Source organism: Callospermophilus lateralis, unplaced genomic scaffold (assembly GCF_048772815.1).
Source record: "Callospermophilus lateralis isolate mCalLat2 unplaced genomic scaffold, mCalLat2.hap1 Scaffold_105, whole genome shotgun sequence".
NCBI classification, from domain to species: Eukaryota; Metazoa; Chordata; class Mammalia; order Rodentia; family Sciuridae; genus Callospermophilus; species Callospermophilus lateralis.
This window is the reverse complement of record NW_027510702.1, coordinates 3,035,284-3,046,732: the sequence shown is the minus strand read 5'-3', so window position 1 is coordinate 3,046,732 and position 11,449 is coordinate 3,035,284. Positions and strand designations below refer to the sequence as shown.

The window sequence follows — 11,449 nt, the reverse complement described above, 5'->3', positions numbered from 1 at the left end:
AATGGATGGAGATTCTACATCAGGGGAGGAACAGTGAATGCTGGGGGTAGCCATGTATAACTCAGAGATTCTGATAGGGTAAAATTATTTTATAATGGCCTTTATAAGTAGGGAAAATGTCACTTGCTGGCTTTCAGTTCAGACTCAAATGTACCTTTCTCTTTTGAAAATTTCTTTCTCCTAATATCTATGAGTACATAGATTTCAGTGATTAGTATTAAAATTATGAAATTTTAAAAAGTATTTTTAAAAAGAGGTAAACATTAGGTATAAATTCTATTTCAATGTTACTTGGGGTGAATGAATCTGTTTAGGTTGTAGACAAGCAATCAGGTTTTGTGTGTGTGTGTATACATATATATGAGTATATACATATGCATGTTACATATACACAAAGAAACATGCATACATATGCATACATATACACATACATATATCAGTAAAAAATAAACAGACTTGGGAAAGCAGTAGGGTAACATGGAACTCAATGCAATTATTTTTAGTAGTTTCAAGTACCAGATTCAGAATTTATGCAGAGGAAACTTTTAGCTTGAATGAGTTAAAGCTTTTGGATTTGAAAACCTGTCTGTTTCTTAATATAATCAGATATGTGAGTCTCTGTAAACTTTCTTTGCTTTCAAAGGCAAACATAATTAATAATTTCTGTAAAGGTCTTTAATCGTTCCAACATCTGTTCTTGGTTTACTATAAAAACCATGTCTCTGATCTCATATGTTGAACTACTGTATGTTTGCCACTGTCTATTTCCTGTGAAAAAATACATCAAACGATAATAGCTTTTGTTCCTAATGTTCCAACCACTAAAACAGCTGAACAAATAACATCCATGCTTTCATTTAGAATAATTTATTCCATGTACATGTTTATGCAGAGTCATTTGGCTTATTGGATGTTTCATCATTTAAAAATCAAATCTCAGAATTTTAGACTACTGAAAACTCTGCTCTAATAGTTTCCTCATGCTTATAGTAATTCTCTTAATGGCATTTCCTTCCTAATTCATCATCTTATTTTGTGTATGATTTGGTATATATAAGTAGAAGTGGTTAAAAATCTCCTTTATTAACAAAGTTAGCGGAAATTTCCATTGGAGGCCACACATTTTGCAAATAACATTTAAAGATTAAATAATTTGGCATTTAAACCATAAAAAGTAACTATGTTTGCTCTTTTGTTGCCTAAAGAAATAATAACTATAGATTAGTAATGATCTAAATTATAATACATTTTTCTGAGCTCAACACACTCCAGATGACTTAATGGTAGGACAGGCAACACACAGCTAGCCTAACTTCCATTCTGAAAAATATCTTATTACATAAACTTTGCTAGCCAGACATGGAATAAGCTGTGTGCTGATTAAATAAGACAAATACAAACACTTTTTTAAAATCAAGAAAACCAGTTACTTAAAAATCAGTTCTAAATCATGTGCAGTGGCAACAGTTTGAAATATTTTTTAGCATGCAGACCTCTTCCACTCTTTTTTAAAAAATTAAGAATTATTTTTTAAATCTTGGTCACCACAACATTCCGTTGGAAACCAAACCCTGCAGTCAGTCATTCAGCTAACCAGTAGACCCAGTGTCTAATAGACCATCTGGAAAGCTCAGGACACCTAACGTTTTCAGTTTAATTCAGATATTGTAATCTGTGAGTAAAGTGATATCAACTGTCAGTTTTAAGGTTTGAGTTTGGAACAAGGTCAATATTCCATCAGAATTCAGCTACTTTGAGGAGTAACCACTTTGTTGATTGTAGTATATTCTAATATAGGATATAATGAGCTGTTTGTTTCTAGGGTTGCTATAACAAAATACCACAAACTTAGTATCTTAGAAGATTAGCAATGTATTATCTCACCATTCCCGAGGTCAGAAGTTTAAAATCAAGGTGTCAGCCAGGCCATAATTATCCAAGGAAAAATTTATTTTGACTTTCCTAGCTTTGGTGAGTTCCTTGACTTCTAGTAGCAATGACTACTTTCTTCACGTAGCATTCTCTTGTGTGCATGTCTCACTGCACCCAAAATGTTCCCTTCTCATAAGGACAGAACATATAAAAAATTAGGACTTCATTTTAACTGAATTGCCTCTGTAGAGCTAATCTCCAAATAAGATGAAATTCTACAATACTAGTGGTTAGGTATCTTTTTTTGGAGTAGGGGATTTTTGGGCAGGAGAATTTAACTCATAACAAAGTCTTTTTGTGTTGCCAGCCAGTTTTCTCGTAGGTATGAGATAGGTGTGTTTTATGGCTCAAATTTTTTCAGCAATGTTACACTAAAATTTTATATGTTTGTGATTGGTAACATGTAATTAGTGTTTTTTTAATAACTTTATATAAAAATGTTATTAACAACTAGAGTATTTCATAAAGAAAATTATGGCTTGGTAACTATTTCACAAATCTAGGGTTGTTTAGCTTGGAAGCTCTCAGAAGATACCACTTGTCTCACATCCAAGGGTGTGAATGGAATTCCTTCCACTCACCCTGACTCTCTGCTTGAGTCAAACCCTCAACCATCGTGGTGAGCACAGCTCTGGTTATTTATATCATTGTGACATCAAAAACTCTGATAGCTGCAAACAGCAATGTTTGATAGCTTCTCTGAAAGTGTGTGCTTAAGTTAATTTCTTATCTTCTTTATAACTTGTCAGAAGACCAAGAAGGACCTCAAATATTCAAAGTGGTTTCATAATATCACATATTCTTTTTCCATTCTTTTCTCTACAATCAAAAGCTGATTTTTACAAATACATTACTAATTTATTTTTAAAAAGTCCACCAGAGATAGTTTAACTAACTGATGGCTTATATTCATTTAATTTGAAAATAATTGCTATGTTTACTTGCTACCAATTTCTCTAAATTTTTTCTAATTCTTAACTTTGTTCAGACACAGCTTTCTTTAAAACAATGACTTGCTCTATCATGTTCATTTTCAAGAACAATTTTTTTAAAAAAGCTCTTTCATCTTCATGGAGGCATGTAACAAAAATGTATATATTTGCATTATGTAAACATGCTGTGAGACAACTTACACATTACTAAAAGATTATGCAAACTTAGATATTTAACAGATCCACCATTTCACATGGTTTTTTTGTATTTAGGTGAGATAAGTTCAGATCTGCACAGAAAAATTCAAATATGTAATTTGTATTGTTCACAAGATTCACCATAAAGTACACTAAAACTCCAAAAGGTATTTATACTGTATAATTAAAACATTGTACTCTTTGTTGAATACCTTTGGCAGCCACTGTTTTATTCACTGAGTTCAGCTTTTTTGGATTCCACCTGTAAGAGAGATCATACCATATTTGCCTTTCTGTACTTGACTTATTTTGCTTAGCTTAATCTCTGCCAGATTCATTCATATTCCTGCAAGTGACCAAAGAATTTTGTTCTTTTTTAAGTTGACTAGTAGAACATTTTCTTTATCCACTTGTCTGTCAATGGGCACTAAGGTTTATCCCATGTCTTTGCTATTGTGAATAATGCTGCACAGAACCTGCAAGTACAGATGTCTTTTTGACAAATTTATTTCATTTTGTTTGCATATATGTACTCAGAAGAAAAATTGAAATTCAACATTTTTTCATATTAAAGACTCTCAATAAATTAAGTGTAGGAGGAATATATGTTAACATAATGAAAATCATATGTGATATACCCACAGTAACATCATACTCAATGGTGAAAAGCTTAAAGCTTTTCTTCTAAGATCAGGAACAGGACAAGGATACCCAACTTCATCACTTTAATTCAATATAGTTCTGGAAGTCTTAGCTTAGCTAGAGCAATTAGACAAGAATAAAAATAAGCATCAAAATCATAAAGGAAGTAAAATAGTTTGTTAATGACATGATCTAATGTATAGAAAATCCTAAACATACTATTAAAAAATGGTTAAGGATAATAAAGGTACTCAGTGAAATTATAGGATATGCAATTAACATTAAAAATCTGTTATGTTTCTAAACACTAGTAACAAACCATATGAAAAATAAATTAATAAAATATCCCAATTATTATGCCATGAAAAAGTAAAATATTTAGAGTTGGGTGCATTCACACAGGCCTGTAATTTCAGAGGCTTGGGAGGCTGAGGCAGGAGCATTGCAAGTTCATAGCCAGCTGCAGCAACTTAGGGAGACCCTGTCTGTAAAAATAAGTCAGGGGTTGGGGATGTGGCTTAGTGATTAAGCACCCCTGGGCTCATTCCCTAATACCAAAGTAAAATAAAAAATTTAGGAATAAATTAAACAAAGGGGATGAAAGATCTATAAAATAAATACCGTAAAATATTGATGAAAGAAATTACAGCAGATACAAATTAATGGATAGATCCTGTGTTCATGGATTGGAAGAATTAATATTGTTGAAATGTTTACACTATCCTAATGGGTCTTCAGATTCAATGCAATCCCTATCAAAATTCTAATATAATTTTTTATGTTAATAAGAAAATAATACTAAAATTTTATGGAGCCATAAAAGATATAGAATAGACAAGGCGATCATGAATGAAAAGAACAAAGCTAGATGGACAAAATTAAATGTAATAAAATACAATAAAACACTGTGCTCTTTTGTAAGGGATGTCAGAATGCCATATGTAAAACAATCAGTCTTTAAAGTGCTTGTCAGTGCATTCTGATATTTTCTATTCTTTTTCCAGCTTATGCATTTCTATTTTTTTTAGATTGTGGTAGTCCCCCCCTAATCTATGAACCATATATTCCAATGACAGAAACTGTGGGTTGTACTGAACCTTTTGCATACTATGTTTTTACCTGTATGTACACACCTGTGATAAGCTTAATTCATGGTTCTAACACCATAAGAGATTATAGCAATAATAAAATAAAGCGATTAATTTAACAATATAAGTTATATAATGTGCTCTCTCTCTCTGTCTCTCTCTCTCTCTGTCTCTCTCTCTCTCTCAAATTATCTTACAGTTCTTTCAGCTTTAGCTGCACCCCCAGCTCTTTTTATCTTTTATTTTGAGACAGGGTCTCACTAAGTTGCATAGGGCCTTGCTAAGTTTCTGAGGCTGACTTTGAACTTGTGATCCTTCTGCCTGGGCTTCCTGATCTGCTGGGATTACATGTGTTCACTACCACACCTGATGGGTTTATTCTTAAGTGTTACATGAACCCAAGTACTGTGATACTGCTACCATTAGTCTGATGACCAAGACAGCTATGAAGTGATTAACTGGATACCCTGTAAGTAATGGATACGCTGAAGGGATGATTCATATCCTGGGTGGGATGGTGTGTGACAGAGAGATTTCATTGCAATGCTCAGAATGGTCTGCATTTAAAAACATACAAATTGTTTCTTGCTTGAATTTTCCATTTCATATTTGACCATGGCTAACTGAAAATTGAAAAGCAAAATTGCAAGTAAGGGGAAATTACTCTATTTTGATTTCTTAAAAGTTCTAGACATGATGTATTAATGATAGTTTATAAATCACCACTGAGTAACTATTCATGGATTGAAAACCACACGATTAAATTATATGCTCTGAGAATGTTGGATTTGGTGACGTTATACACACACACACACACACACACACACACACACACACACACACACACTGTGTTAGAGATACTGCTGTTCACCTGGTACTCTACTGGTCAGGAATGCACATTTGCTATTGTACCTCATTACTTCTGCAACATAGTTCAGCATGGTTCTAGATTAATATTGCTTTCCTAGTGAAAAATGTCCCCTTTGTGGAATAATGCATTCTATCTATGATCCTCAAAAGCATCTTGGAGAAGGGCTGAAATTCAGCTTCTCCATATTTTTCTCTCGACCATATTTCATTTCATTGACTCAAGAAATATTCATGGAACACTTCGTATATGCAGGATGCTATGCTAAACATTGACATTTCATCAGCAAGTCAATGCAGACTTGAGCTGTACCCTCACTGAGATTATAATTAGGTGAGGGAAATAAAAATATGTATTTACATTAAATAATGTAGAATTGTAGAATTTCATGGCATGGATAACAGAGATACTCTGGTTTCCAAAATTCCTCTCCCTGATGTTTTCCCCTCCTCCCACCTTCCTTTTCCCACTGTATGTTCTCTGTGTTAAAGTACCACAAGTGTACTGCCTACCACAGCTCCCCTCCAAAAAAGGAAAAAAAAATCAATGTTCATCCCACAATATATACAGGCACACAGATAAAATATTACATTGTCTTTTGGTAGGGGGTAAGGTAGGAATGTAGGAATATTGGAAGAATGGAAGGAAGGAAGGAAGGAAGGAAGGAAGGAAGGAAGGAAGGAAATAAGGAAGGAAGAAAAATTCTGACTTATTCCCTGCAAACTCATTTCCAAATACAGACTTGCAATATAATTCATTTGAATTTGAGGATTCCCAGCAATGCTATTTGATAAAGCAAAAGAACAGCCCCACAATTTTCATGAAATCAATTTTCTTTGATACATGAATTTTGTCATGGAGGGCAGAGATCTGCACCTTTACTTTTCCTGAGGCAGTTAGAGCCATGCAGACTCATAGGACAAAACAAATTTGCAACCTTTGTTCTTTCATTTGAACTGATTATTCCTTATTGAAATAGATTCTCTTTAAGTTTCACTCAGGCTTCCAGTCAGGGATGGTTTTCTTGAACAGTATTGGCAGGAGGCTTTTACTTTCATTAGGATTTTCAGCTTTAGTGTCAGGTTGAGTACAGAGTTGATTAAATTATTCTATTTCATTTCTAAGATACCATTTTTAAATGTCAAATCATTGCTAGATGCTAGACCTTTCTTTGTATTTTAAAAGTGTATTTCAGCCTGCTTTTAAAGAAAAAAATACCCCCTAAAATATTGAATCAATAGGGTCTAAATGATGGACGTTTATGCAGTTGCATCAGTTGTCTGAAAATAAAACCTATGATACAGATGTCTCTTGCAAGCTGTGAACCAGTGGTAAAAGGAAGGGAAGAGGAGGAGGAAACAGTGGTTACCATTTTATTTCTTTTAGCAGGTGCCATATGAATATCACCAGTAATTCTGATTTGCAGTGGTAATATCTTCAAAATGAGTTCTTAGGAGGAAAAGTGCATTTAGTGTTACAGGTATAGATAGTTTGTAAAAACTAAAAGTTAGCCTAGTATCACATTTAATATATTGCTCTGAAGAGAGCACCCTGCCTAAATGGAAATAGAATCCAATGTATATTTTATTTCATATATATGTTTTTCAAATCAGTCAACAACAGTTTGATTACAGGGTTTCTTCTCTCCTTTAATTCATAAATTGTCTCCAAACAATTAGAAAATGTAAGATTAGGAGTTAAAACAAGACATTTTATACTCATTTTTATTATATTAATATAAAAGCTTTACTTAGGTACAAGGTTATATGTCATTAAACCTGTATGTAAACTGTTACTATTACTTACAGTTTTATACAGAATAGAAAAGATCTGGATTAGGTAATTGCAAATAAATTATTATTGGCACATAAATAACAAGGGGAACAACTGATAATTCATTAGTTAAACTTGTCAAATAATTACAGAATAATTGCAGCTCTCATCAGCAACTGTTATAAGCTGATGAAATTTGTTTCAATAGAACATGTATAAATTTGCACTTTGTTGAAACATCTGCAAACTGTGGTAAACATTTTTAGTGCATAGGGCTAGAGGCATTTTTGAAGTGACTTTGAAAATGTTCAAGCCAGTAGTTTTTTTCCTTCACATTTTGTTTCCGATAAACTTTTCCTTTTTGATTCTTCTCTCCTTTTTCTCTTTCTCTTCTCCTTATTTTTCCTCTTACTCTTCCAATCTATTTTTATAAGAATTTTAAACACAGTACATGTGGTTCACATCTTTAAACTCTGAACCTAAAGCTCTTATATCTTTGAATGTAGTTTTTATAATGCAATAGATTTTATACTTATGTAGTAAAAATGAATTCCCAAATCAAATCCAAATATGTAATGATGTTTTCTATTTGGACAGTTCTCTCATCTAAGATTCAGACATTCATCGACAAATATTTGTTGAACACAAGCTATATACAAAATACATGAGCTTTAGAATTGAAAAAGAGATCAATTTGTATCCTGAATTAATTTAATTAGATGGACTGTGTTCAAACTCCAAGAGATTTATTTAAATTTTTCATAGTTCTAGGTTATACTAATGGCATAACTAATACTTTATAATTGGATTAAGAATGCATAAGAAGAATAGAGATTTGGAATAGAAACCAACCTTGAAACCTGCCTTTTTCATAAACTCCTTAGGTAATCCCTGGCAAAATTTTCTTGGCTCTAAACTCTGAACAAATTATTCTTTCTTCCATCTCAACTTCTACCATGTGAGTTAAGGTGCTTTTATCCAGATGCTACCTCACAGCCTCCTTTACACAGTAGCTTCTGCCTCAGCCTCTGCCCATTACACTCCATTAAGCACAAAGTCAGAGTAATTTTTCAAAAAAAAACGCACAAGTCAGATTACATTGCAATCTTAAAACTCTCCAATGGTTAATGCACTGACAGTGAATGCTGAGCTCTCTACCTCTGAGGCTGCTATCTAATCTTCCAAATTCACATTATTGAACTCAAATTGAGCTTCACTAGTCCTTTCTTTTGCTTGTGCAAATCCAATTATTTTGCAATTTAAACTCTATAAATTTTCATTTTTATCTGTCTAAATGATATTTCACTAACTCCCTGTGCATTTGATTTCGTACCTGGGGTCAACTTCTTAGCTCTAGACTTAAGTTCTATCTCATCAGATAACTCTCTCTTTTCCACACAGTCTATGATCATTCTTCATAAACTCAACAAATATTTATTGAGTACCTGTGAACTGAGTCCTGGCCAGTTAATCTATATCATATCACTAAGCTATTAATTCCTTCATACATAAGATAATTGTTATTTATCTCATCTATGTATTTATTTACTTATGTATTCTGTCGTTTCACAAGTTTTAACACCCAAGAGGCAAATTTTTGTTGGTCTTATCCATTGACATGTCTACAGGGCTAAACATAGGATCTGGCATTTTATAAGCACTTAACAAATATTTTAAATAAATGAATGATTTCAGAATATTTTTTGAGAGGCATTATGTGTCAATCATTCAGAGTTGCTTAGCACACAGTTTTTGCCATCAAGATTGAAGGGAAGCAAATAAAAAAAGAATTTATTCATTCAACAAATATTTTTTAAACATCAAATAAGCATCCTCTATGTCCTATGTGAGATACTAGCTGAGAAGTTATGAATAAAACATAACTTCAGTCACAAGAAATTAACATCAAGGAGAACAAAAATTTTTATGGGCATGCACTTAAAATAGGTAAGAGGGTAAATTTTATATTGTGTGTTTTTTGACAAAATTAAAATATTAAAAGATTTATTACATTAATTATATTTGAGGCACATTCTTTGATAAAGAAATACAAGTGTCTATGAAACTGCTTAATAGAAAGATTTGAGAAGAAAAAAGAAACAGTGGAAATTTATTGTTTTACTGTTCTGGAAAACAGAAGGTTCAAAGGAGAGTTTTGTTGAAAAAGTTACCTTTATATGGGAAATGAAAGACAGGAATTGCCTGATTTAAGACAAGCATAAAAGTTCTAGGCATAGTTTCAGACTTTTAAAAATGGAGTCAGAGCAAAGGGCACATTAGAAGACTAAGATGAGTTTGAAGGAGTCACTAGTGATGGGATTGCATGATGCTTCAGGGTGGGGGATTCTGAAGACACAGTAAATTTAATTTGGGGTTTTAAAGGATTTTCTGAAGGAAAAGTTACAAAATCTGAGTTGAGCACTGAGTGTGATTAGGGAAGGTGAACAAAATTTACTTCATATTATCCCTGCCAATCCTCTGGAAGAAAAACATGCTTTAAAAAGTGTTTCAAAAATGGAGTTTAGCTGGAAGTAAAAACAAGGAAGGGAATTACTGTCAGAGAGAATCAATGGAATAAATACAGGGCTTTTAAAAAATCTAATAGTACACATTTCCTTCTTTCACTTAAATGAAAATAGCAATGAAAAACATGATGGACATATAATCATCAAATAAGATGGTGCATGTATCAGCTGACAATGTCTATCATAATCACAAACTGGATGGCTCAATCAGTGGAAATTTATCATTTTACTCTTCTGGAAAACACAAGTCCAAACTTCCAGGGTTGTTTCCTTCTGAGCATTGTAAGGAGAGAAAATGTTCCAGCATACTCCTTGGTGTGTAGGTTGACATTGTCTTCTTGTGTCTCTTTATATCATCTCCCAATGTCAATTTTTGTGTCTACAAGTTTTCCCTTCTTATAAGGACCCAAGACATATTGGAAAAGGTCCTACCTTAATGATCTTACTTTAAATTTATTATCTTCTTAAAGATCCTGTCTTCAAATAATATTTCATTCTAGAGGAGGAGCATGGGAGAATTAGATGAACTCTAGATAGGGCAAAGGGGTGAGAGGGGAAAGAAGGGGGTATGGAGGTAAAAAAGAAGATGGAATGAGATGGATATCATTACCCTAAGTACATGTATGAAGACACTAATGGTGTGAATGTATTTTGAGATATGAAAAATAGTGCTCTATATGTGTAATATGAATTGTATTGCATTCTGTTATCATGTATAACAAATTAGAATAAAATAACTTAAAAGAAAAAATTGTAAAAAAAAGTCAGATTGCATTCTAAGTTACTGGGAATTAGGATTTCAATATATAAATTACAGGGAAATACAGTCAGCTTATAACAGTTTGTCAAAGTGTTTTTGTGAACAGTAAACTATCAAAAACAAATTAGCATTCACAATACTACATATTCCACTGGGTAACTGCAAGGATCCAAAGGTATTGCTTATGAATACATAATTTCAAGGAAAAAATGTATTCTTAAGACACTTAGGAATGTGAAAATACATTCATAGGTATGGATTAAGATTCTTAAAAGTTTTCAAAAGACATTGATCAGGTGCTCACTTTGGCAGCACATATACTAAAATTGGAATGATACAGAGAAGATTAGCATGGCCCCTATGCAAGGATGACATGCAAATTCATGAAGTATTCCATAATTTTTAGCACAGGAATTAAAATCAAGAAACAATGAATGGGATGGATTTAAACTCAAAAGCTTCTTCTCAGCAAAAGAAATAATCAGTGAAGTGAATAGAGAGCCTACAGAATGGGAACAAATTTCTAGAACATGCACATGAGATAGCGCACTACTCTCTAGGTATTTAAAGAACTCAAAAATCTTAACACAAACAAACATACAAAAAACTCAAATAAGTCAATCAATAAATGGGCCAAGGAAATGAACATACACTTCTCAGAAGATGATATACAGTCAATCAACAAATATATGAAAAAATGCTCAATATCTAAAGCAATTAGAGAAATGCAA

At 32.7% G+C, this 11,449-nt stretch overlaps 1 non-coding gene across 1 annotated transcript; it reads left to right on the top strand.

Moving 5' to 3' along the window:
* The first annotated feature begins 11,014 nt into the window (after positions 1-11,014).
* LOC143386195 (U6 spliceosomal RNA) lies at positions 11,015-11,121 on the top strand. Its single transcript, XR_013089548.2, has one exon. It is a non-coding gene; the product is annotated as a U6 spliceosomal RNA (small nuclear RNA).
* Positions 11,122-11,449: the final 328 nt, after the last annotated feature.